At 48.0% G+C, this 23,383-nt stretch overlaps 35 non-coding genes across 35 annotated transcripts; 18 read left to right on the top strand and 17 right to left on the bottom strand.

The window, feature by feature from the left end:
* The first annotated feature begins 60 nt into the window (after window positions 1-60).
* TRNAG-UCC (transfer RNA glycine (anticodon UCC)) lies at window positions 61-131 on the top strand. The gene has a single exon. It is a non-coding gene; the product is annotated as a tRNA-Gly (tRNA).
* Window positions 132-250: 119 nt separating this feature from the next.
* TRNAK-CUU (transfer RNA lysine (anticodon CUU)) lies at window positions 251-323 on the bottom strand. Its single transcript has one exon. It is a non-coding gene; the product is annotated as a tRNA-Lys (tRNA).
* A 1,011-nt stretch (window positions 324-1,334) lies between these two features.
* TRNAK-CUU (transfer RNA lysine (anticodon CUU)) lies at window positions 1,335-1,407 on the bottom strand. The gene has a single exon. It is a non-coding gene; the product is annotated as a tRNA-Lys (tRNA).
* Window positions 1,408-1,514: 107 nt separating this feature from the next.
* TRNAG-GCC (transfer RNA glycine (anticodon GCC)) lies at window positions 1,515-1,585 on the top strand. The gene has a single exon. It is a non-coding gene; the product is annotated as a tRNA-Gly (tRNA).
* Window positions 1,586-2,445: 860 nt separating this feature from the next.
* On the bottom strand, window positions 2,446-2,518 carry TRNAK-CUU (transfer RNA lysine (anticodon CUU)). The gene has a single exon. It is a non-coding gene; the product is annotated as a tRNA-Lys (tRNA).
* A 107-nt stretch (window positions 2,519-2,625) lies between these two features.
* Window positions 2,626-2,696, top strand: TRNAG-GCC (transfer RNA glycine (anticodon GCC)). The gene has a single exon. It is a non-coding gene; the product is annotated as a tRNA-Gly (tRNA).
* An 859-nt stretch (window positions 2,697-3,555) lies between these two features.
* Window positions 3,556-3,628, bottom strand: TRNAK-CUU (transfer RNA lysine (anticodon CUU)). The gene has a single exon. It is a non-coding gene; the product is annotated as a tRNA-Lys (tRNA).
* Window positions 3,629-3,735: 107 nt separating this feature from the next.
* TRNAG-GCC (transfer RNA glycine (anticodon GCC)) lies at window positions 3,736-3,806 on the top strand. Its single transcript has one exon. It is a non-coding gene; the product is annotated as a tRNA-Gly (tRNA).
* Window positions 3,807-4,835: 1,029 nt separating this feature from the next.
* TRNAG-GCC (transfer RNA glycine (anticodon GCC)) lies at window positions 4,836-4,906 on the top strand. The gene has a single exon. It is a non-coding gene; the product is annotated as a tRNA-Gly (tRNA).
* An 861-nt stretch (window positions 4,907-5,767) lies between these two features.
* On the bottom strand, window positions 5,768-5,840 carry TRNAK-CUU (transfer RNA lysine (anticodon CUU)). The gene has a single exon. It is a non-coding gene; the product is annotated as a tRNA-Lys (tRNA).
* Window positions 5,841-5,952: 112 nt separating this feature from the next.
* On the top strand, window positions 5,953-6,023 carry TRNAG-UCC (transfer RNA glycine (anticodon UCC)). The gene has a single exon. It is a non-coding gene; the product is annotated as a tRNA-Gly (tRNA).
* Window positions 6,024-6,142: 119 nt separating this feature from the next.
* TRNAK-CUU (transfer RNA lysine (anticodon CUU)) lies at window positions 6,143-6,215 on the bottom strand. The gene has a single exon. It is a non-coding gene; the product is annotated as a tRNA-Lys (tRNA).
* A 1,016-nt stretch (window positions 6,216-7,231) lies between these two features.
* TRNAK-CUU (transfer RNA lysine (anticodon CUU)) lies at window positions 7,232-7,304 on the bottom strand. The gene has a single exon. It is a non-coding gene; the product is annotated as a tRNA-Lys (tRNA).
* A 107-nt stretch (window positions 7,305-7,411) lies between these two features.
* Window positions 7,412-7,482, top strand: TRNAG-GCC (transfer RNA glycine (anticodon GCC)). Its single transcript has one exon. It is a non-coding gene; the product is annotated as a tRNA-Gly (tRNA).
* An 860-nt stretch (window positions 7,483-8,342) lies between these two features.
* On the bottom strand, window positions 8,343-8,415 carry TRNAK-CUU (transfer RNA lysine (anticodon CUU)). Its single transcript has one exon. It is a non-coding gene; the product is annotated as a tRNA-Lys (tRNA).
* A 112-nt stretch (window positions 8,416-8,527) lies between these two features.
* Window positions 8,528-8,598, top strand: TRNAG-GCC (transfer RNA glycine (anticodon GCC)). Its single transcript has one exon. It is a non-coding gene; the product is annotated as a tRNA-Gly (tRNA).
* An 859-nt stretch (window positions 8,599-9,457) lies between these two features.
* Window positions 9,458-9,530, bottom strand: TRNAK-CUU (transfer RNA lysine (anticodon CUU)). The gene has a single exon. It is a non-coding gene; the product is annotated as a tRNA-Lys (tRNA).
* Window positions 9,531-9,637: 107 nt separating this feature from the next.
* On the top strand, window positions 9,638-9,708 carry TRNAG-GCC (transfer RNA glycine (anticodon GCC)). Its single transcript has one exon. It is a non-coding gene; the product is annotated as a tRNA-Gly (tRNA).
* A 1,029-nt stretch (window positions 9,709-10,737) lies between these two features.
* TRNAG-GCC (transfer RNA glycine (anticodon GCC)) lies at window positions 10,738-10,808 on the top strand. Its single transcript has one exon. It is a non-coding gene; the product is annotated as a tRNA-Gly (tRNA).
* An 861-nt stretch (window positions 10,809-11,669) lies between these two features.
* Window positions 11,670-11,742, bottom strand: TRNAK-CUU (transfer RNA lysine (anticodon CUU)). The gene has a single exon. It is a non-coding gene; the product is annotated as a tRNA-Lys (tRNA).
* Window positions 11,743-11,849: 107 nt separating this feature from the next.
* TRNAG-GCC (transfer RNA glycine (anticodon GCC)) lies at window positions 11,850-11,920 on the top strand. Its single transcript has one exon. It is a non-coding gene; the product is annotated as a tRNA-Gly (tRNA).
* A 3,714-nt stretch (window positions 11,921-15,634) lies between these two features.
* Window positions 15,635-15,705, top strand: TRNAG-GCC (transfer RNA glycine (anticodon GCC)). Its single transcript has one exon. It is a non-coding gene; the product is annotated as a tRNA-Gly (tRNA).
* Window positions 15,706-16,566: 861 nt separating this feature from the next.
* Window positions 16,567-16,639, bottom strand: TRNAK-CUU (transfer RNA lysine (anticodon CUU)). The gene has a single exon. It is a non-coding gene; the product is annotated as a tRNA-Lys (tRNA).
* A 107-nt stretch (window positions 16,640-16,746) lies between these two features.
* TRNAG-GCC (transfer RNA glycine (anticodon GCC)) lies at window positions 16,747-16,817 on the top strand. The gene has a single exon. It is a non-coding gene; the product is annotated as a tRNA-Gly (tRNA).
* Window positions 16,818-17,898: 1,081 nt separating this feature from the next.
* Window positions 17,899-17,969, top strand: TRNAG-GCC (transfer RNA glycine (anticodon GCC)). Its single transcript has one exon. It is a non-coding gene; the product is annotated as a tRNA-Gly (tRNA).
* A 493-nt stretch (window positions 17,970-18,462) lies between these two features.
* TRNAK-CUU (transfer RNA lysine (anticodon CUU)) lies at window positions 18,463-18,535 on the bottom strand. The gene has a single exon. It is a non-coding gene; the product is annotated as a tRNA-Lys (tRNA).
* A 297-nt stretch (window positions 18,536-18,832) lies between these two features.
* On the bottom strand, window positions 18,833-18,905 carry TRNAR-CCU (transfer RNA arginine (anticodon CCU)). Its single transcript has one exon. It is a non-coding gene; the product is annotated as a tRNA-Arg (tRNA).
* A 107-nt stretch (window positions 18,906-19,012) lies between these two features.
* TRNAG-GCC (transfer RNA glycine (anticodon GCC)) lies at window positions 19,013-19,083 on the top strand. Its single transcript has one exon. It is a non-coding gene; the product is annotated as a tRNA-Gly (tRNA).
* Window positions 19,084-19,944: 861 nt separating this feature from the next.
* TRNAK-CUU (transfer RNA lysine (anticodon CUU)) lies at window positions 19,945-20,017 on the bottom strand. The gene has a single exon. It is a non-coding gene; the product is annotated as a tRNA-Lys (tRNA).
* Window positions 20,018-20,124: 107 nt separating this feature from the next.
* On the top strand, window positions 20,125-20,195 carry TRNAG-GCC (transfer RNA glycine (anticodon GCC)). The gene has a single exon. It is a non-coding gene; the product is annotated as a tRNA-Gly (tRNA).
* An 898-nt stretch (window positions 20,196-21,093) lies between these two features.
* Window positions 21,094-21,166, bottom strand: TRNAK-CUU (transfer RNA lysine (anticodon CUU)). Its single transcript has one exon. It is a non-coding gene; the product is annotated as a tRNA-Lys (tRNA).
* A 107-nt stretch (window positions 21,167-21,273) lies between these two features.
* TRNAG-GCC (transfer RNA glycine (anticodon GCC)) lies at window positions 21,274-21,344 on the top strand. The gene has a single exon. It is a non-coding gene; the product is annotated as a tRNA-Gly (tRNA).
* Window positions 21,345-22,205: 861 nt separating this feature from the next.
* TRNAK-CUU (transfer RNA lysine (anticodon CUU)) lies at window positions 22,206-22,278 on the bottom strand. Its single transcript has one exon. It is a non-coding gene; the product is annotated as a tRNA-Lys (tRNA).
* A 107-nt stretch (window positions 22,279-22,385) lies between these two features.
* Window positions 22,386-22,456, top strand: TRNAG-GCC (transfer RNA glycine (anticodon GCC)). Its single transcript has one exon. It is a non-coding gene; the product is annotated as a tRNA-Gly (tRNA).
* Window positions 22,457-22,575: 119 nt separating this feature from the next.
* TRNAK-CUU (transfer RNA lysine (anticodon CUU)) lies at window positions 22,576-22,648 on the bottom strand. Its single transcript has one exon. It is a non-coding gene; the product is annotated as a tRNA-Lys (tRNA).
* Between the last annotated feature and the right edge of the window lie 735 nt (window positions 22,649-23,383).

The following is a 23,383-nucleotide window of genomic DNA, read 5'->3' as shown; positions in this document are numbered from 1 at the left end:
CTCCTGCTTTGTTTCATACACTAAAGTACACGAGTAAGTGTAACATTAAGTACCTGTGGAGCATTGGTGGTTCAGTGGTAGAATTCTCGCCTTCCACGCGGGAGTCCTGGGTTCGATTCCCGGCCAATGCAGTCCTGAGTTTTTGCTGATATGGCAGTGCATTTTGTGAAAGTGATGACAGCCATTTGCGCTGTGGTGGTGCAAGTTGACAGTGTTCCACATACAATGGTACAGGAAAAGAAAAAACATCCGCCCAACATGGGGCTCGAACCCACAACCCTGAGATTAAGAGTCTCATGCTCTACCGACTGAGCTAGCCAGGCTTGGTTGAGAACGTATGGAGGTGATGGCAAGGCAAGGCATCCTGACACTCCTGCTTTGTTTCATACACTAAAGTACACGAGTAAGTGTAAAATTAAGTACCTGTGGAGCATTGGTGTTTCAGTGGTAGAATTCTCGCCTTCCACGCGGGAGGCCTAAGTTTTTGCTGATATGGCAGTGCATTTTGTGAAAGTGAGGACAGCCATTTGCGCTGTGGTGGTGCAAGTTGACAGTGTTCCACATACAATGGTACAGGAAAAGAAAAAAAACATCCGCCCAATGTGGGGCTCGAACCCACGACCCTGAGATTAAGAGTCTCATGCTTTACCGACTGAGTTAGCAATGCTTGGTAACCAAGGAGCTGTGGTGATGGCAAGGCAAGGCATCCTGACTCTCCTGCTTTGTTTTGTACACTAAAGTACATGAGTAAGTCTAAAATGAAGTATCTGTGGATCATTGGTGGTTCAGTGGTAGAAATCTAGCCGGCCACGTGGGAGGCCGGGTTCAATTCCCGGTCAATACATTCCTGAGTTTTTGCTGATAGGGCAGTGCATTTTGTGAAAGTGAGGACAGCCATTTTCGCTGTGGTGATGCAAGTATACACTATTCCACATACAATGGTACAGGAAGAGAAAAAAACAACTACCCAACATGGAGCTCAAATACATGACCCTAAGATTAATAGTCTTATGCTCTAGCGACTGTGCTAGTCGGGCTTGATTACTTAGGCTTGGAGGTGATGGCAAGGCAAGGCATCCTGACACTCCTGCTTTGTTTTATACACTAAAGTACATGAGTAAGTGTAAAATAAGGCATCTGTGGAGCATTGGTGGTTCAGTGGTAGAATTCTCGCCTGCCACGCGTGAGGCCCGGTATCGATTCCCGGCCAATGCAGTCTTGAGTTTTTCCTGTTATGGCAGTGTATTTTGTGAAAGTGAGGACAGCCATTTGCGCTGTTGTGGTGCAAGTATACAGTGTTCCACATACAATGGTACAGGAAAAGAAAAAACATCTGCCCAACGTGGGGCTCGAACCCACAACCCTGAGATTAAGAGTCTCATGCTCTACCGACTGAGCTAGCCAGGCTTGGTTGAGAATGTATGGAGGTGATGGCAAGGCAAGGCATCCTGACACTCCTGCTTTGTTTCATACACTAAAGTACACGAGTAAGTGTAAAATTAAGTATCTGTGGAGCATTGGTGGTTCAGTGGTAGAATTCTCGCCTGCCATGTGGGAGGCCCGGGTTCGATTCCCGGCCAATGCAGTCCTGAGTTTTTGCTGATATGGCAGTGCATTTTGTGAAAGTGAGGACAGCCATTTGTGCTGTGGTGGTCAAGTTGACAGTGTTCCACATACAATGGTACAGGAAAAGAAAAAAAACATCCGCCCAATGTGGGGCTCGAACCCACGACCCTGAGATTAAGAGCCTCATGCTTTACCGACTGAGTTAGCAATGCTTGGTAACTGAGGAGATGTGGTGATGGCAAGGCAAGGCATCCTGACTCTCCTGCTTTGTTTTGTACACTAAAGTACATGAGTAAGTCTAAAATTAAGCATCTGTGGATCATTGGTGGTTCAGTGGTAGAAATCTAGCCGGCCACGTGGGAGGCCGGGTTCAATTCCCGGTCAATACATTCCTGAGTTTTTGCTGATAGGGCAGTGCATTTTGTGAAAGTGAGGACAGCCATTTGCACTGTGGTGATGCAAGTATACACTGTTCCACATACAATGGTACAGGAAGAGAAAAAAACAACTGCCCAACATGGAGCTCAAATACATGACCCTAAGATTAATAGTCTTATGCTCTAGCGACTGTGCTAGTCAGGCTTGGTTACGTAGGCTTGGAGGTGATGGCAAGGCAAGGCATCCTGACACTCCTGCTTTGTTTTATACACTAAAGTACATGAGTAAGTGTAAAATTAGGCATCTGTGGAGCATTGGTGGTTCAGTGGTAGAATTCTCGCCTGCCACGCGTGAGGCCCGGAATTGATTCCCGGCCAATGCAGTCCTGAGTTTTTGCTGATATGGCAGTGTATTTTGTGAAAGTGAGGACAGCCATTTGCGCTGTGGTGGTGCAAGTATACAGTGTTCCACATACAATGGTACAGGAAAAGAAAAAACATCCGCCCAACGTGGGGCTCGAACCCACAACCCTGAGATTAAGAGTCTCATGCTCTACCGACTGAGCTAGCCAGGCTTGGTTGAGAACGTATGGAGGTGATGGCAAGGCAAGGCATCCTGACACTCCTGCTTTGTTTCATACACTAAAGTACACGAGTAAGTGTAAAATTAAGTATCTGTGGAGCATTGGTGGTTCAGTGGTAGAATTCTCGCCTGCCACGCGGGAGGCCCGGGTTCGATTCCCGGCCAATGCAGTCCTGAGTTTTTGCTGATATGGCAGTGCATTTTGTGAAAGTGAGGACAGCCATTTGCGCTGTGGTGGTGCAAGTTGACAGTGTTCCACATACAATGGTACAGGAAAAGAAAAAAAACATCCGCCCAATGTGGGGCTCGAACCCACGACCCTGAGATTAAGAGTCTCATGCTTTACCGACTGAGTTAGCAATGCTTGGTAACCGAGGAGTTGTGGTGATGGCAAGGCAAGGCATCCTGACTCTCCTGCTTTGTTTTGTACACTAAAGTACGAGTAAGTCTAAAATTAAGTATCTGTGGATCATTGGTGGTTCAGTGGTAGAAATCTAGCCGGCCATGTGGGAGGCCGGGTTCAATTCCCGGTCAATACATTCCTGAGTTTTTGCTGATAGGGCAGTGCATTTTGTGAAAGTGAGGACAGCCATTTTCGCTGTGGTGATGCAAGTATACACTGTTCCACATACAATGGTACAGGAAGAGAAAAAAACAACTGCCCAACATGGAGCTCAAATACATGACCCTAAGATTAATAGTCTTATGCTCTAGCGACTGTGCTAGTCGGGCTTGATTACGTAGGCTTGGAGGTGATGGCAAGGCAAGGCATCCTGACACTCCTGCTTTGTTTTATACGCTAAAGTACATGAGTAAGTGTAAAATAAGGCATCTGTGGAGCATTGGTGGTTCAGTGGTAGAATTCTCGCCTGCCACGCGTGAGGCCCGGAATCGATTCCCGGCCAATGCAGTCTTGAGTTTTTCCTGATATGGCAGTGTATTTTGTGAAAGTGAGGACAGCCATTTGCGCTGTTGTGGTGCAAGTATACAGTGTTCCACATACAATGGTACAGGAAAAGAAAAAACATCCGCCCAACGTGGGGCTCGAACCCACAACCCTGAGATTAAGAGTCTCATGCTCTACCGACTGAGCTAGCCAGGCTTGGTTGAGAACGTATGGAGGTGATGGCAAGGCAAGGCATCCTGACACTCCTGCTTTGTTTCATACACTAAAGTACACGAGTAAGTGTAAAATTAAGTATCTGTGGAGCATTGGTGGTTCAGTGGTAGAATTCTCGCCTGCCACGCGGGAGGCCCGGGTTCGATTCCCGGCCAATGCAGTCTGAGTTTTTGCTGATATGGCAGTGCATTTTGTGAAAGTGAGGACAGCCATTTGCGCTGTGGTGGTGCAAGTTGACAGTGTTCCACATACAATGGTACAGGAAAAGAAAAACAACATCCGCCCAATGTGGGGCTCGAACCCACGACCCTGAGATTAAGAGCCTCATGCTTTACCGACTGAGTTAGCAATGCTTGGTAACTGAGGAGTTGTGGTGATGGCAAGGCAAGGCATCCTGACTCTCCTACTTTGTTTTGTACACTAAAGTACATGAGTAAGTCTAAAATTAAGCATCTGTGGATCATTGGTGGTTCAGTGGTAGAAATCTAGCCGGCCACGTGGGAGGCTGGGTTCAAATCCCGGTCAATACATTCCTGAGTTTTTGCTGATAGGGCAGTGCATTTTGTGAAAGTGAGGACAGCCATTTGCGCTGTGGTGATGCAAGTATACACTGTTCCACATACAATGGTACAGGAAGAGAAAAAAACAACTGCCCAACATGGAGCTCAAATACATGACCCTAAGATTAATAGTCTTATGCTCTAGCGACTGTGCTAGTCGGGCTTGGTTACGTAGGCTTGGAGGTGATGGCAAGGCATCCTGACACTCCTGCTTTGTTTTATACACTAAAGTACATGAGTAAGTGTAAAATTAGGCATCTGTGGTTCAGTGGTAGAATTCTCGCCTGCCACGCGTGAGGCCCGGAATCGATTCCCGGCCAATGCACTCCTGAGTTTTTGCTGATATGGCAGTGTATTTTGTGAAAGTGAGGACAGCCATTTGCGCTGTGGTGGTGCAAGTTGACAGTGTTCCACATACAATGGTACAGGATAAGAAAAAACATCCGCCTAACGAGGGGCTCGAACTCACGACCCTGAGATTAAGAATCTCAAGCTCTACCGACTGAGCTAGCCAGGCTTGGTTGCGAATGTATGGAGGTGATGGCAAGGCAAGGCAAGGCATCCTGACACTCCTGCTTTGTTTCATACACTAAAGTACATGAGTAAGTGTAAAATTAAGTACCTGTGGAGCATTGGTGATTCAGTGGTAGAATTCTCGCCTGCCACGCGGGAGGCCCGTGTTCGATTCCCGGCCAATGCAGTCCTGAGTTTTTGCTGATATGGCAGTGCATTTTGTGAAAGTGAGGACAGCCATTTGCGCTGTGGTGGTGCAAGTTGACAGTGTTCCACATACAATGGTACAGGAAAAGAAAAAAAACATCCGCCCAATGTGGGGCTCGAACCCACGACCCTGAGATTAAGAGTCTCATGCTTTACCAACTGAGTTAGCAATGCTTGGTAACCGAGGAGTTGTGGTGATGGCAAAGCAAGGCATCCTGACTCTCCTGCTTTGTTTTGTACACTAAAGTACATGAGTAAGTCTAAAATTAAGCATCTGTGAATCATTGGTGGTTCAGTGGTAGAAATCTAGCCGGCCACGTGGGAGGCCAGGTTCAATTCCCGGTCAATACATTCCTGAGTTTTTGCTGATAGGGCAGTGCATTTTGTGAAAGTGAGGACAGCCATTTGCGCTGTGGTGATGCAAGTATACACTGTTCCACATACAATGGTACAGGAAGAGAAAAAAACAACTGCCCAACATGGAGCTCAAATACATGACCCTAAGATTAATAGTCTTATGCTCTAGCGACTGTGCTAGTCGGGCTTGGTTACGTAGGCTTGGAGGTGATGGCAAGGCAAGGCATCCTGACACTCCTGCTTTGTTTTATACACTAAAGTACATGAGTAAGTGTAAAATTAGGCATCTGTGGAGCATTGGTGGTTCAGTGGTAGAATTCTCGCCTGCCACGCGTGAGGCCCGGAATCGATTCCCGGCCAATGCAGTCCTGAGTTTTTGCTGATATGGCAGTGTATTTTGTGAAAGTGAGGACAGCTGTTTGTGCTGTGGTGGTGCAAGTTGACAGTGTTCCACATACAATGGTACAGGAAAAGAAATAACATCCGCCCAACGTGGGGCTCGAACCCACGACCCTGAGATTAAGAGTCTCATGTTCTACCGACTGAGCTAGCCAGGCTTGGTTGCGAATGTATGGAGGTGATGGCAAGGCAAGGCAAGGCATCCTGACACTCCTGCTTTGTTTCATACACTAAAGTACACGAGTAAGTGTAACATTAAGTACCTGTGGAGCATTGGTGGTTCAGTGGTAGAATTCTCGCCTTCCACGCGGGAGTCCTGGGTTCGATTCCCGGCCAATGCAGTCCTGAGTTTTTGCTGATATGGCAGTGCATTTTGTGAAAGTGATGACAGCCATTTGCGCTGTGGTGGTGTAAGTTGACAGTGTTCCACATACAATGGTACAGGAAAAGAAAAAACATCCGCCCAACATGGGGCTCGAACCCACAACCCTGAGATTAAGAGTCTCATGCTCTACCGACTGAGCTAGCCAGGCTTGGTTGAGAACGTATGGAGGTGATGGCAAGGCAAGGCAAGGCATCCTGACACTCCTGCTTTGTTTCATACACTAAAGTACACGAGTAAGTGTAAAATTAAGTACCTGTGGAGCATTGGTGTTTCAGTGGTAGAATTCTCGCCTTCCACGCGGGAGGCCTAAGTTTTTGCTGATATGGCAGTGCATTTTGTGAAAGTGAGGACAGCCATTTGCGCTGTGGTGGTGCAAGTTGACAGTGTTCCACATACAATGGTACAGGAAAAGAAAAAAAACATCCGCCCAATGTGGGGCTCAAACCCACGACCCTGAAATTAAGAGTCTCATGCTTTACCGACTGAGTTAGCAATGCTTGGTAACCAAGGAGCTGTGGTGATGGCAAGGCAAGGCATCCTGACTCTCCTGCTTTGTTTTGTACACTAAAGTACATGAGTAAGTCTAAAATGAAGTATCTGTGGATCATTGGTGGTTCAGTGGTAGAAATCTAGCCGGCCACGTGGGAGGCCGGGTTCAATTCCCGGTCAATACATTCCTGAGTTTTTGCTGATAGGGCAGTGCATTTTGTGAAAGTGAGGACAGCCATTTTCGCTGTGGTGATGCAAGTATACACTATTCCACATACAATGGTACAGGAAGAGAAAAAAACAACTACCCAACATGGAGCTCAAATACATGACCCTAAGATTAATAGTCTTATGCTCTAGCGACTGTGCTAGTCGGGCTTGATTACTTAGGCTTGGAGGTGATGGCAAGGCAAGGCATCCTGACACTCCTGCTTTGTTTTATACACTAAAGTACATGAGTAAGTGTAAAATAAGGCATCTGTGGAGCATTGGTGGTTCAGTGGTAGAATTCTCGCCTGCCACGCGTGAGGCCCGGTATCGATTCCCGGCCAATGCAGTCTTGAGTTTTTCCTGTTATGGCAGTGTATTTTGTGAAAGTGAGGACAGCCATTTGCGCTGTTGTGGTGCAAGTATACAGTGTTCCACATACAATGGTACAGGAAAAGAAAAAACATCCGCCCAACGTGGGGCTCGAACCCACAACCATGAGATTAAGAGTCTCATGCTCTACCGACTGAGCTAGCCAGGCTTGGTTGAGAATGTATGGAGGTGATGGCAAGGCAAGGCATCCTGACACTCCTGCTTTGTTTCATACACTAAAGTACACGAGTAAGTGTAAAATTAAGTATCTGTGGAGCATTGGTGGTTCAGTGGTAGAATTCTCGCCTGCCATGTGGGAGGCCCGGGTTCGATTCCCGGCCAATGCAGTCCTGAGTTTTTGCTGATATGGCAGTGCATTTTGTGAAAGTGAGGACAGCCATTTGTGCTGTGGTGGTCAAGTTGACAGTGTTCCACATACAATGGTACAGGAAAAGAAAAAAAACATCCGCCCAATGTGGGGCTCGAACCCACGACCCTGAGATTAAGAGCCTCATGCTTTACCGACTGAGTTAGCAATGCTTGGTAACTGAGGAGATGTGGTGATGGCAAGGCAAGGCATCCTGACTCTCCTGCTTTGTTTTGTACACTAAAGTACATGAGTAAGTCTAAAATTAAGCATCTGTGGATCATTGGTGGTTCAGTGGTAGAAATCTAGCCGGCCACGTGGGAGGCCGGGTTCAATTCCCGGTCAATACATTCCTGAGTTTTTGCTGATAGGGCAGTGCATTTTGTGAAAGTGAGGACAGCCATTTGCACTGTGGTGATGCAAGTATACACTGTTCCACATACAATGGTACAGGAAGAGAAAAAAACAACTGCCCAACATGGAGCTCAAATACATGACCCTAAGATTAATAGTCTTATGCTCTAGCGACTGTGCTAGTCAGGCTTGGTTACGTAGGCTTGGAGGTGATGGCAAGGCAAGGCATCCTGACACTCCTGCTTTGTTTTATACACTAAAGTACATGAGTAAGTGTAAAATTAGGCATCTGTGGAGCATTGGTGGTTCAGTGGTAGAATTCTCGCCTGCCACGCGTGAGGCCCGGAATTGATTCCCGGCCAATGCAGTCCTGAGTTTTTGCTGATATGGCAGTGTATTTTGTGAAAGTGAGGACAGCTATTTGCGCTGTGGTGGTGCAAGTTGACAGTGTTCCACATACAATGGTACAGGAAAAGAAAAAACATCCGCCCAACGTGGGGCTCGAACCCTCGACCCTGAGATTAAGAGTCTCATGCTCTACCGACTGAGCTAGCCAGGCTTGGTTGCAAATGTATGGAGGTGATGGCAAGGCAAGGCAAGGCATCCTGACACTCCTGCTTTGTTTCATACACTAAAGTACACGAGTAAGTGTAAAATTAAGTACCTGTGGAGCATTGGTGGTTCAGTGGTAGAATTCTCGCCTGCCACGCGGGAGTCATGGGTTCGATTCCCGGCCAATGCAGTCCTGAGTTTTTGCTGATATGGCAGTGCATTTTGTGAAAGTGAGGACAGCCATTTGCGCTGTGGTGGTGCAAGTTGACAGTGTTCCACATACAATGGTACAGGAAAAGAAAAAAAACATCCGCCCAATGTGGGGCTCGAACCCACGACCCTGAGATTAAGAGTCTCATGCTTTACCGACTGAGTTAGCAATGCTTGGTAACCGAGGAGTTGTGGTGATGGCAAGGCAAGGCATCCTGACTCTCCTGCTTTGTTTTGTACACTAAAGTACGAGTAAGTCTAAAATTAAGTATCTGTGGATCATTGGTGGTTCAGTGGTAGAAATCTAGCCGGTCATGTGGGAGGCCGGGTTCAATTCCCGGTCAATACATTCCTGAGTTTTTGCTGATAGGGCAGTGCATTTTGTGAAAGTGAGGACAGCCATTTTCGCTGTGGTGATGCAAGTATACACTGTTCCACATACAATGGTACAGGAAGAGAAAAAAACAACTGCCCAACATGGAGCTCAAATACATGACCCTAAGATTAATAGTCTTATGCTCTAGCGACTGTGCTAGTCGGGCTTGATTACGTAGGCTTGGAGGTGATGGCAAGGCAAGGCATCCTGACACTCCTGCTTTGTTTTATACGCTAAAGTACATGAGTAAGTGTAAAATAAGGCATCTGTGGAGCATTGGTGGTTCAGTGGTAGAATTCTCGCCTGCCACGCGTGAGGCCCGGAATCGATTCCCGGCCAATGCAGTCTTGAGTTTTTCCTGATATGGCAGTGTATTTTGTGAAAGTGAGGACAGCCATTTGCGCTGTTGTGGTGCAAGTATACAGTGTTCCACATACAATGGTACAGGAAAAGAAAAAACATCCGCCCAACGTGGGGCTCGAACCCACAACCCTGAGATTAAGAGTCTCATGCTCTACCGACTGAGCTAGCCAGGCTTGGTTGAGAACGTATGGAGGTGATGGCAAGGCAAGGCATCCTGACACTCCTGCTTTGTTTCATACACTAAAGTACACGAGTAAGTGTAAAATTACGTATCTGTGGAGCATTGGTGGTTCAGTGGTAGAATTCTCGCCTGCCACGCGGGAGGCCCGGGTTCGATTCCCGGCCAATGCAGTCTGAGTTTTTGCTGATATGGCAGTGCATTTTGTGAAAGTGAGGACAGCCATTTGCGCTGTGGTGGTGCAAGTTGACAGTGTTCCACATACAATGGTACAGGAAAAGAAAAACAACATCCGCCCAATGTGGGGCTCGAACCCACGACCCTGAGATTAAGAGCCTCATGCTTTACCGACTGAGTTAGCAATGCTTGGTAACTGAGGAGTTGTGGTGATGGCAAGGCAAGGCATCCTGACTCTCCTACTTTGTTTTGTACACTAAAGTACATGAGTAAGTCTAAAATTAAGCATCTGTGGATCATTGGTGGTTCAGTGGTAGAAATCTAGCCGGCCACGTGGGAGGCTGGGTTCAAATCCCGGTCAATACATTCCTGAGTTTTTGCTGATAGGGCAGTGCATTTTGTGAAAGTGAGGACAGCCATTTGCGCTGTGGTGATGCAAGTATACACTGTTCCACATACAATGGTACAGGAAGAGAAAAAAACAACTGCCCAACATGGAGCTCAAATACATGACCCTAAGATTAATAGTCTTATGCTCTAGCGACTGTGCTAGTCGGGCTTGGTTACGTAGGCTTGGAGGTGATGGCAAGGCATCCTGACACTCCTGCTTTGTTTTATACACTAAAGTACATGAGTAAGTGTAAAATTAGGCATCTGTGGTTCAGTGGTAGAATTCTCGCCTGCCACGCGTGAGGCCCGGAATCGATTCCCGGCCAATGCACTCCTGAGTTTTTGCTGATATGGCAGTGTATTTTGTGAAAGTGAGGACAGCCATTTGCGCTGTGGTGGTGCAAGTTGACAGTGTTCCACATACAATGGTACAGGATAAGAAAAAACATCCGCCTAACGAGGGGCTCGAACTCACGACCCTGAGATTAAGAATCTCAAGCTCTACCGACTGAGCTAGCCAGGCTTGGTTGCGAATGTATGGAGGTGATGGCAAGGCAAGGCAAGGCATCCTGACACTCCTGCTTTGTTTCATACACTAAAGTACATGAGTAAGTGTAAAATTAAGTACCTGTGGAGCATTGGTGATTCAGTGGTAGAATTCTCGCCTGCCACGCGGGAGGCCCGTGTTCGATTCCCGGCCAATGCAGTCCTGAGTTTTTGCTGATATGGCAGTGCATTTTGTGAAAGTGAGGACAGCCATTTGCGCTGTGGTGGTGCAAGTTGACAGTGTTCCACATACAATGGTACAGGAAAAGAAAAAAAACATCCGCCCAATGTGGGGCTCGAACCCACGACCCTGAGATTAAGAGTCTCATGCTTTACCAACTGAGTTAGCAATGCTTGGTAACCGAGGAGTTGTGGTGATGGCAAAGCAAGGCATCCTGACTCTCCTGCTTTGTTTTGTACACTAAAGTACATGAGTAAGTCTAAAATTAAGCATCTGTGGATCATTGGTGGTTCAGTGGTAGAAATCTAGCCGGCCACGTGGGAGGCCAGGTTCAATTCCCGGTCAATACATTCCTGAGTTTTTGCTGATAGGGCAGTGCATTTTGTGAAAGTGAGGACAGCCATTTGCGCTGTGGTGATGCAAGTATACACTGTTCCACATACAATGGTACAGGAAGAGAAAAAAACAACTGCCCAACATGGAGCTCAAATACATGACCCTAAGATTAATAGTCTTATGCTCTAGCGACTGTGCTAGTCGGGCTTGGTTACGTAGGCTTGGAGGTGATGGCAAGGCAAGGCATCCTGACACTCCTGCTTTGTTTTATACACTAAAGTACATGAGTAAGTGTAAAATTAGGCATCTGTGGAGCATTGGTGGTTCAGTGGTAGAATTCTCGCCTGCCACGCGTGAGGCCCGGAATCGATTCCCGGCCAATGCAGTCCTGAGTTTTTGCTGATATGGCAGTGTATTTTGTGAAAGTGAGGACAGCCATTTGCGCTGTGGTGGTGCAAGTTGACAGTGTTCCACATACAATGGTACAGGAAAAGAAAAAACATCCACCTAACGTGGGGCTCGAACTCACGACCCTGAGATTAAGAATCTCATGCTCTACCGACTGAGCTAGCCAGGCTTGGTTAAGAATGTATGGAGGTGATGGCAAGGCAAGGCATCCTGACACTCCTGCTTTGTTTCATACACTAAAGTACACGAGTAAGTGTAAAATTAAGTATCTGTGGAGCATTGGTGGTTCAGTGGTAGAATTCTCGCCTGCCACGCGGGAGGCCCGGGTTCGATTTCCGGCCAATGCCGTCCTGAATTTTTGCTGATATGGCAGTGCATTTTGTGAAAGTGAGGACAGCCATTTGCGCTGTGGTGGTGCAAGTTGACAGTGTATGTGCTGAAACACACTACCCGGCTTTTGCCGGCCGGGAAAAAGCCGGACGGCTTTTTCCCATGCCGGCATTGTAGTTAACAGTGTGAGGGCTAGGGTCCCTTCACACTGCACGGCCCTGGCCCGGCTGCCGGGTTGCAGCCGGGTCTCACCACTGGAAGGTACGGCGGCCGGGCGGCCGCCGGGCCGTCTTTGCAGCCAATGAACCGTGTGTGTGAAGGGGAGCTTTCACACACAACGTTTTTTTCTCAAGCCGTGTCTGATGCTGCGCATGCGCACAGCATTACACACGGCTCAAAGCCGTCCTGTGTGACAGACTCTGCCGGTTTCTCCCGGATTGCAAAAAGCCGGACAAAGTTTGTCCGGCTTTTTGCCATCCGGGAGAAACCGGCCAGTGTGTTACAGCCCTTCCACATACAATGGTACAGGAAAAGAAAAAATACATCCGCCCAATGTGGGGCTCGAACCCACGACCCTGAGATTAAGAGTCTCATGCTTTACCGACTGAGTTAGCAATGCTTGGTAACCGAGGAGTTGTGGTGATGGAAAGGGAAGGCATCCTGACACTCCTGCTTTATTTCATACACTAAAGTACACGAGTGAGTGTAAAATTAAGTATCTGTGAAGCATTGGTGGTTCAGTGGTAGAATTCTCGCCTGCCACGCGTGAGGCCCGGAATTGATTCCCGGCCAATGCAGTCCTGAGTTTTTGCTGATATGGCAGTGTATTTTGTAAAAGTGAGGACAGCCATTTGCGCTGTGGTGGGGCAAGTTGACAGTGTTCCACATACAATGGTACAGGAAAAGAAAAAAAACATCCACCCAATGTGGGGCTCGAACCCACGACCCTGAGATTAAGAGTCTCATGCTTTACCAACTGAGTTAGCAATGCTTGGTAACCGAGGAGTTGTGGTGATGGCAAAGCAAGGCATCCTGACTCTCCTGCTTTGTTTTGTACACTAAAGTACATGAGTAAGTCTAAAATTAAGCATCTGTGGATCATTGGTGGTTCAGTGGTAGAAATCTAGCCGGCCACGTGGGAGGCCAGGTTCAATTCCCGGTCAATACATTCCTGAGTTTTTGCTGATAGGGCAGTGCATTTTGTGAAAGTGAGGACAGCCATTTGCGCTGTGGTGATGCAAGTATACACTGTTCCACATACAATGGTACAGGAAGAGAAAAAAACAACTGCCCAACATGGAGCTCAAATACATGACCCTAAGATTAATAGTCTTATGCTCTAGCGACTGTGCTAGTCGGGCTTGGTTACGTAGGCTTGGAGGTGATGGCAAGGCAAGGCATCCTGACACTCCTGCTTTGTTTTATACACTAAAGTACATGAGTAAGTGTAAAATTAGGCATCTGTGGAGCATTGGTGGTTCAGTGGTAGAATTCTCGCCTGCCACGCGTGAGGCCCGGAATCGATTCCCGGCCAATGCAGTCCTGAGTTTTTGCTGATATGGCAGTGTATTTTGTGAAAGTGAGGACAGCCATTTGCGCTGTGGTGGTGCAAGTTGACAGTGTTCCACATACAATGGTACAGGAAAAGAAAAAACATCCGCCTAACGTGGGGCTCGAACTCACGACCCTGAGATTAAGAATCTCATGCTCTACCGACTGAGCTTGCCAGGCTTGGTTAAGAATGTATGGAGGTGATGGCAAGGCAAGGCATCCTGACACTCCTGCTTTGTTTCATACACTAAAGTACACGAGTAAGTGTAAAATTAAGTATCTGTGGAGCATTGGTGGTTCAGTGGTAGAATTCTCGCCTGCCACGTTGGAGGCCCGGGTTCGATTTCCGGCCAATGCCGTCCTGAATTTTTGCTGATATGGCAGTGCATTTTGTGAAAGTGAGGACAGCCATTTGCGCTGTGGTGGTGCAAGTTGACAGTGTATGTGCTGAAACACACTACCCGGCTTTTGCCGGCCGGGAAAAAGCCGGACGGCTTTTTCCCATGCCGGCATTGTAGTTAACAGTGTGAGGGCTAGGGTCCCTTCACACTGCACGGCCCTGGCCCGGCTGCCGGGTTGCAGCCGGGTCTCACCACTGGAAGGTACGGCGGCCGGGCGGCCGCCGGGCCGTCTTTGCAGCCAATGAACCGTGTGTGTGAAGGGGAGCTTTCACACACAACGTTTTTTTCTCAAGCCGTGTCTGATGCTGCGCATGCGCACAGCATTACACACGGCTCAAAGCCGTCCTGTGTGACAGACTCTGCCGGTTTCTCCCGGATTGCAAAAAGCCGGACAAAGTTTGTCCGGCTTTTTGCCATCCGGGAGAAACCGGCCAGTGTGTTACAGCCCTTCCACATACAATGGTACAGGAAAAGAAAAAATACATCCGCCCAATGTGGGGCTCGAACCCACGACCCTGAGATTAAGAGTCTCATGCTTTACCGACTGAGTTAGCAATGCTTGGTAACCGAGGAGTTGTGGTGATGGAAAGGGAAGGCATCCTGACACTCCTGCTTTATTTCATACACTAAAGTACACGAGTGAGTGTAAAATTAAGTATCTGTGAAGCATTGGTGGTTCAGTGGTAGAATTCTCGCCTGCCACGCGTGAGGCCCGGAATTGATTCCCGGCCAATGCAGTCCTGAGTTTTTGCTGATATGGCAGTGTATTTTGTAAAAGTGAGGACAGCCATTTGCGCTGTGGTGGGGCAAGTTGACAGTGTTCCACATACAATGGTACAGGAAAAGAAAAAAAACATCCACCCAATGTGGGGCTCGAACCCACGACCCTGATATTAAGAGTCTCATGCTCTACCGACTGAGCTAGCCAGGCTTGGTTGAGAATGTATGGAGGTGATGGCAAGGCAAGGCATCCTGACACTCCCGCTTTGTTTCATACACTAAAGTACACGAGTAAGTGTAAAATTAAGTATCTGTGGAGCATTGGTGATTCAGTGGTAGAATTCTCGCCTGCCACGCGGGAGGCCGGGTTCGATTTCCGGCCAATGCAGTCCTGAATTTTTGCTGATATGGCAGTGCATTTTGTGAAAGTGAGGACAGCCATTTGCGCTGTGGTGGTGCAAGTTGACAGTGTTCCACATACAATGGTACAGGAAAAGAAAAAAAAACATCCGCCCAATGTGGGGCTCGAACCCACGACCCTGAGATTAAGAGTCTCATGCTTTACCGACTGAGTTAGCAATGCTTGGTAACCGAGGAGTTGTGGTGATGGCAAGGCAAGGCATCCTGACTCTCCTGCTTTGTTTTGTACACTAAAGTACATGAGTAAGTCTAAAATTAAGCATCTGTGGATCATTGGTGGTTCAGTGGTAGAAATCTAGCCGGCCACGTGGGAGGCCGGGTTCAATTCCCGGTCAATACTTTCCTGAGTTTTTGCTGATAGGGCAGTGCATTTTGTGAAAGTGAGGACAGCCATTTGCGCTGTTGTGGTGCAAGAATACATTGTTCCACATACAATGGTACAGGAAAAGAAAAAACATCCACCAAACGTGGGGCTCGAACCCACGACCCTTAGATTAAGAGTCTCATGCTCTACCGACTGAGCTAGCCGGGCTTGGTTGAGAATACATGGAGGTGATGGCAAGGCAAGGCATTCTGACACTCCTTCTTTATTTCATACACTAAAGTACACGAGTAAGTGTAAAATTAAGTATCTGTGGAGCATTGGTGGTTCAGTGGTAGAATTCTCGCCTGCCACGCGGGAGGCCCGGGTTCGATTCCCGGCCAATGCAGTCCTGAGTTTTTGCTGATATGGCAGTGCATTTTGTGAAAGTGAGGACAGCCATTTGCGCTGTGGTGGTGTAAGTTGACAGTGTTCCACATACAATGGTACAGGAAAAGAAAAAAAACATCCGCCCAATGTGGGGCTCGAACCCACGACCCTGAGATTAAGAGTCTCATGCTTTACCGACTGAGTTAGCAATGCTTGGTAACCGAGGAGTTGTGGTGATGGCAAAGCAAGGCATCCTGACTCTCCTGCTTTGTTTTGTACACTAAAGTACATGAGTAAGTCTAAAATTAAGCATCTGTGGATCATTGGTGGTTCAGTGGTAGAAATCTAGCCGGCCACGTGGGAGGCCAGGTTCAATTCCCGGTCAATACATTCCTGAGTTTTTGCTGATAGGGCAGTGCATTTTGTGAAAGTGAGGACAGCCATTTGCGCTGTGGTGATGCAAGTATACACTGTTCCACATACAATGGTACAGGAAGAGAAAAAAACAACTGCCCAACATGGAGCTCAAATACATGACCCTAAGATTAATAGTCTTATGCTCTAGCGACTGTGCTAGTCGGGCTTGGTTACGTAGGCTTGGAGGTGATGGCAAGGCAAGGCATCCTGACACTCCTGCTTTGTTTTATACACTAAAGTACATGAGTAAGTGTAAAATTAGGCAACTGTGGAGCATTGGTGGTTCAGTGGTAGAATTCTCGCCTGCCACGCGTGAGGCCCGGAATCGATTCCCGGCCAATGCAGTCCTGAGTTTTTGCTGATATGGCAGTGTATTTTGTGAAAGTGAGGACAGCCATTTGCGCTGTGGTGGTGCAAGTTGACAGTGTTCCACATACAATGGTACAGGAAAAGAAAAAACATCCGCCTAACGTGGGGCTCGAACTCACGACCCTGAGATTAAGAATCTCATGCTCTACCGACTGAGCTAGCCAGGCTTGGTTAAGAATGTATGGAAGTGATGGCAAGGCAAGGCATCCTGACACTCCTGCTTTGTTTCATACACTAAAGTACACGAGTAAGTGTAAAATTAAGTATCTGTGGAGCATTGGTGGTTCAGTGGTAGAATTATCGCCTGCCACGCGGGAGGCCCGGGTTCGATTTCCGGCCAATGCCGTCCTGAATTTTTGCTGATATGGCAGTGCATTTTGTGAAAGTGAGGACAGCCATTTGCGCTGTGGTGGTGCAAGTTGACAGTGTATGTGCTGAAACACACTACCCGGCTTTTGCCGGCCGGGAAAAAGCCGGACGGCTTTTTCCCATGCCGGCATTGTAGTTAACAGTGTGAGGGCTAGGGTCCCTTCACACTGCACGGCCCTGGCCCGGCTGCCGGGTTGCAGCCGGGTCTCACCACTGGAAGGTACGGCGGCCGGGCGGCCGCCGGGCCGTCTTTGCAGCCAATGAACCGTGTGTGTGAAGGGGAGCTTTCACACACAACGTTTTTTTCTCAAGCCGTGTCTGATGCTGCGCATGCGCACAGCATTACACACGGCTCAAAGCCGTCCTGTGTGACAGACTCTGCCGGTTTCTCCCGGATTGCAAAAAGCCGGACAAAGTTTGTCCGGCTTTTTGCCATCCGGGAGAAACCGGCCAGTGTGTTACAGCCCTTCCACATACAATGGTACAGGAAAAGAAAAAATACATCCGCCCAATGTGGGGCTCGAACCCACGACCCTGAGATTAAGAGTCTCATGCTTTACCGACTGAGTTAGCAATGCTTGGTAACCGAGGAGTTGTGGTGATGGAAAGGGAAGGCATCCTGACACTCCTGCTTTATTTCATACACTAAAGTACACGAGTGAGTGTAAAATTAAGTATCTGTGAAGCATTGGTGGTTCAGTGGTAGAATTCTCGCCTGCCACGCGTGAGGCCCGGAATTGATTCCCGGCCAATGCAGTCCTGAGTTTTTGCTGATATGGCAGTGTATTTTGTAAAAGTGAGGACAGCCATTTGCGCTGTGGTGGGGCAAGTTGACAGTGTTCCACATACAATGGTACAGGAAAAGAAAAAAAACATCCACCCAATGTGGGGCTCGAACCCACGACCCTGATATTAAGAGTCTCATGCTCTACCGACTGAGCTAGCCAGGCTTGGTTGAGAATGTATGGAGGTGATGGCAAGGCAAGGCATCCTGACACTCCTGCTTTGTTTCATACACTAAAGTACACGAGTAAGTGTAAAATTAAGTATCTGTGGAGCATTGGTGATTCAGTGGTAGAATTCTCGCCTGCCACGCGGGAGGCCCGGGTTCGATTTCCGGCCAATGCAGTCCTGAATTTTTGCTGATATGGCAGTGCATTTTGTGAAAGTGAGGACAGCCATTTGCGCTGTGGTGGTGCAAGTTGACAGTGTTCCACATACAATGGTACAGGAAAAGAAAAAAAAACATCCGCCCAATGTGGGGCTCGAACCCACGACCCTGAGATTAAGAGTCTCATGCTTTACCGACTGAGTTAGCAATGCTTGGTAACCGAGGAGTTGTGGTGATGGCAAGGCAAGGCATCCTGACTCTCCTGCTTTGTTTTGTACACTAAAGTACATGAGTAAGTCTAAAATTAAGCATCTGTGGATCATTGGTGGTTCAGTGGTAGAAATCTAGCCGGCCACGTGGGAGGCCGGGTTCAATTCCCGGTCAATACTTTCCTGAGTTTTTGCTGATAGGGCAGTGCATTTTGTGAAAGTGAGGACAGCCATTTGCGCTGTTGTGGTGCAAGAATACATTGTTCCACATACAATGGTACAGGAAAAGAAAAAAAACATCCGCCCGATGTGGGGCTCGAACCCACGACCCTGAGATTAAGAGTCTCATGCTCTACCGACTGAGCAAGCCGGGCTTGGTTGAGAATACATGGAGGTGATGGCATGGCAAGGCATCCTGACACTCCTGCTTTATTTCATACACTAAAGTACACGAGTAAGTGTAAAATTAGGCATCTGTGGAGTATTGGTGGATCAGTGGTAGAATTCTCGCCTGCCACGTGTGAGGCCCGGAATCGATTCCCGGCCAATGCAGTCCTGAGTTTTTGCTGATATGGCAGTGTATTTTGTGAAAGTGAGGACAACCGTTTGCGCTGTGGTGGTGCAAGTATACAGTGTTCCACATACAATGGTACAGGAAAAGAAAAAACATCCGCCCAACGTGGGGATCGAACCGACGACCCTGAGATTAGGAGTCTCATGCTCTACCAACTGAGCTAGCCAGGCTTGGTTGCGAATGTATGGAGGTGATGGCAAGGCAAGGCATCCTCACACTCCTGCTTTGTTTCATACACTAAAGTACACGAGTAAGTGTAAAATTAAGTACATGTGGAGCATTGGTGGTTCAGTGGTAGAATTCTCGCCTGCCACGCGGGAGGCCCGGGTTCGATTCCCGGCCAATGCAGTCCTGAGTTTTTGCTGATATGGCAGTGCATTTTGTGAATGTGAGGACAGCCATTTGCGCTGTGGTGGTGCAAGTTGACAGTGTTCCACATACAATGGTACAGGAAAAGAAAAAAAACATCCGCCCAATGTGGGGCTCGAACCCACGACCCTGAGATTAAGAGTCTCATGCTTTACCGACTGAGTTAGCAATGCTTGGTAACCGAGGAGTTGTGGTGATGGCAAAGCAAGGCATCCTGACTCTCCTGCTTTGTTTTGTACACTAAAGTACATGAGTAAGTCTAAAATTAAGCATCTGTGGATCATTGGTGGTTCAGTGGTAGAAATCTAGCCGGCCACGTGGGAGGCCAGGTTCAATTCCCGGTCAATACATTCCTGAGTTTTTGCTGATAGGGCAGTGCATTTTGTGAAAGTGAGGACAGCCATTTGCGCTGTGGTGATGCAAGTATACACTGTTCCACATACAATGGTACAGGAAGAGAAAAAAACAACTGGCCAACATGGAGCTCAAATACATGACCCTAAGATTAATAGTCTTATGCTCTAGCGACTGTGCTAGTCGGGCTTGGTTACGTAGAATTGGAGGTGATGGCAAGGCAAGGCATCCTGACACTCCTGCTTTGTTTTATACACTAAAGTACATGAGTAAGTGTAAAATTAGGCATCTGTGGAGCATTGGTGATTCAGTGGTAGAATTCTCGCCTGCCACGCGTGAGGCCCGGAATCGATTCCCGGCCAATGCAGTCCTGAGTTTTTGCTGATATGGCAGTGTATTTTGTGAAAGTGAGGACAGCCATTTGCGCTGTGGTGGTGCAAGTTGACAGTGTTCCACATACAATGGTACAGGAAAAGAAAAAACATCCGCCTAACGTGGGGCTCGAACTCACGACCCTGAGATTAAGAATCTCATGCTCTACCGACTGAGCTAGCCAGGCTTGGTTGAGAATGTATGGAGGTGATGGCAAGGCAAGGCATCCTGACACTCCTGCTTTGTTTCATACACTAAAGTACACGAGTAAGTGTAAAATTAAGTATCTGTGGAGCATTGGTGGTTCAGTGGTAGAATTCTCGCCTGCCACGCGGGAGGCCCTGGTTCGATTTCCGGCCAATGCAGTCCTGAATTTTTGCTGATATGGCAGTGCATTTTGTGAAAGTGAGGACAGCCATTTGCGCTGTGGTGGTGCAAGTTGACAGTGTATGTGCTGAAACACACTACCCGGCTTTTGCCGGCCGGGAAAAAGCCGGACGGCTTTTTCCCGTGCCGGCATTGTAGTTAACAGTGTGAGGGCTAGGGTCCCTTCACACTGCACGGCCCCGGCCCGGCTGCCGGGTTGCAGCCGGGTCTCACCACTGGAAGGTACGGCGGCCGGGCGGCCGCCGGGCCGTCTTTGCAGACAATGAACCGTGTGTGTGAAGGGGAGCTTTCACACACAACGTTTTTTTCTCAAGCCGTGTCTGATGCTGCGCATGCGCACAGCATTACACACGGCTCAAAGCCGTCCTGTGTGACAGACTCTGCCGGTTTCTCCCGGATTGCAAAAAGCCGGACAAAGTTTGTCCGGCTTTTTGCCATCCGGGAGAAACCGGCCAGTGTGTTACAGCCCTTCCACATACAATGGTACAGGAAAAGAAAAAATACATCCGCCGAATGTGGGGCTCGAACCCACGACCCTGACATTAAGAGTCTCATGCTCTACCGACTGAGCTAGCCAGGCTTGGTTGAGAATGTATGGAGGTGATGGCAAGGCAAGGCATCCTGACACTCCTGCTTTGTTTTGTACACTAAAGTACACGAGTAAGTCTAAAATTAAGCATCTGTGGATCATTGGTGGTTCAGTGGTAGAAATCTAGCCGGCCACGTGGGAGGCCGGGTTCAATTCCCGGTCAATACTTTCCTGAGTTTTTACTGATAGGGCAGTGCATTTTGTGAAAGTGAGGACAGCCATTTGCGCTGTTGTGGTGCAAGAATACATTGTTCCACATACAATGGTACAGGAAAAGAAAAAACATCCACCAAACGTGGGGCTCGAACCCACGACCCTGAGATTAAGAGTCTCATGCTCTACCAACTGAGCTAGCCGGGCTTGGTTGAGAATACATGGAGGTGATGGCAAGGCAAGGCATCCTGACACTCCTTCTTTATTTCATACACTAAAGTACACGAGTAAGTGTAAAATTAAATATCTGTGAAGCATTGGTGGTTCAGTGGTAGAATTCTTGCCTGCCACGCGGGAGGCCCGGGTTTGATTCCCGGCCAATGCAGTCCTGAGTTTTTGCTGATATGGCAGTGTATTTTGTGAAAGTGAGGACAGCCATTTGCGCTGTGGTGGTGCAAGTTGACAGTGTTCCACATACAATGGTACAGGAAAAGAAAAAAAACATCCGCCCAATGTGGGGCTCGAACCCACGACCCTGAGATTAAGAGTCTCATGCTTTACCGACTGAGTTAGCAATGCTTGGTAACCGAGGAGTTTTGGTGATGGCAAGGCAAGGCATCCTGACTCTCCTGCTCTGTTTTGTACACTAAAGTACATGAGTAAGTCTAAAATTAAGCATCTGTGGATCACTGGTGGTTCAGTGGTAGAAATCTAGCCGGCCACGTGGGAGGCCGGGTTCAATTCCCGGTCAATACATTCCTGAGTTTTTGCTGATAGGGCAGTGCATTTTGTGAAAGTGAGGACAGCCATTTGCGCTGTGGTATTGCAAGTATACACTGTTCCACATACAATGGTACAGGAAGAGAAAAAAACAACTGCCCAACATGGAGCTCAAATACATGACCCTAAGATTAATAGTCTTATGCTCTAGCGACTGTGCTAGTCGGGCTTGGTTACGTAGGCTTGGAGGTGATGGCAAGGCAAGGCATCCTGACACTCCTGCTTTGTTTTATACACTAAAGTACATGAGTAAGTGTAAAATTAGGCATCTGTGGAGCATTGGTGGTTCAATAGTAGAATTCTCGCCTGCCACGCGTGAGGCCCGGAATCGATTCCCGGCCAATGCAGTCCTGAGTTTTTGCTGATATGGCAGTGTATTTTGTGAAAGTGAGGACAGCCATTTGCGCTGTTGTGGTGCAAGTATACAGTGTTCCTCATACAATGGTACAGGAAAAGAAAAAACATCCGCCCAACGTGGGGCTCGAACCCACAACCCTGAGATTAAGAGTCTTATGCTCTACCGACTGAGCTAGCCAGGCTTGGTTGAGAACGCATGGAGGTGATGGCAAGGCAAGGCATCCTGACACTCCTGCTTTGTTTCATACACTAAAGTACACGAGTAAGTGTAAAATTAAGTATCTGTGGAGCATTGGTGGTTCAGTGGTAGAATTCTCGCCTGCCACGCGGGAGGCCCGGGTTCGATTCCCGGCCAATGCAGTCCTGAGTTTTTGCTGATATGGCAGTGTATTTTGTGAAAGTGAGGACAGCCATTTGCGCTGTGGTGGTGCAAGTATACAGTGTTCCACATACAATGGTACAGGAAAAGAAAAAACATCCGCCCAACGTGGGGCTCGAACACACGACCCTGAGATTAAGAGTCTCATGCTCTACCGACTGAGCTAGCCAGGCTAGGTTGAGAAAGTATGGAGGTGATGGCAAGGCAAGGCATCCTGACACTCCTGCTTTGTTTCATAAACTAAAGTACACGAGTAAGTGTAAATTTAACTATCTGTGGAGCATTGGTGGTTCAGTGGTAGAGTTCTCCCCTGCCACGCGGGAGGCCTGGGTTCGATTCCCGGCCAATGCAGTCCTGAGTTTTTGCTGATATGGCAGTGCATTTTGTGAAAGTGAGGACAGCCATTTGCGCTGTGGTGGTGCAAGTTGACAGTGTTCCACATACAATGGTACAGGAAAAGAAAAAAAACATCCGCCCAATGTGGGGCTCGGACCCATGACCCTGAGATTAAGAGTCTTATGCTTTACCGACTGAGTTAGCAATGCTTGGTAACCGAGGAGTTGTGGTGATGGCAAGGCAAGGCATCCTGACTCTCCTGCTCTGTTTTGTACACTAAAGTACATGAGTAAGTCTAAAATTAAGCATCTGTGGATCATTGGTGGTTCAGTGGTAGAAATCTAGCCGGCCACGTGGGAGGCTGGGTTCAAATCCCGGTCAATACATTCCTGAGTTTTTGCTGATAGGGCAGTGCATTTTGTGAAAGTGAGGACAGCCATTTGCGCTGTGGTGATGCAAGTATACACTGTTCCACATACAATGGTACAGGAAGAGAAAAAAACAACTGCCCAACATGGAGCTCAAATACATGACCCTAAGATTAATAGTCTTATGCTCTAGCGACTGTGCTA

The sequence above is a fragment of the Pseudophryne corroboree genome, chromosome 3 (assembly GCF_028390025.1).
Source record: "Pseudophryne corroboree isolate aPseCor3 chromosome 3, aPseCor3.hap2, whole genome shotgun sequence".
In the NCBI taxonomy this organism is placed as follows: domain Eukaryota; kingdom Metazoa; phylum Chordata; class Amphibia; order Anura; family Myobatrachidae; genus Pseudophryne; species Pseudophryne corroboree.
This window is presented reverse-complemented; position numbering and strand designations above follow the sequence as displayed.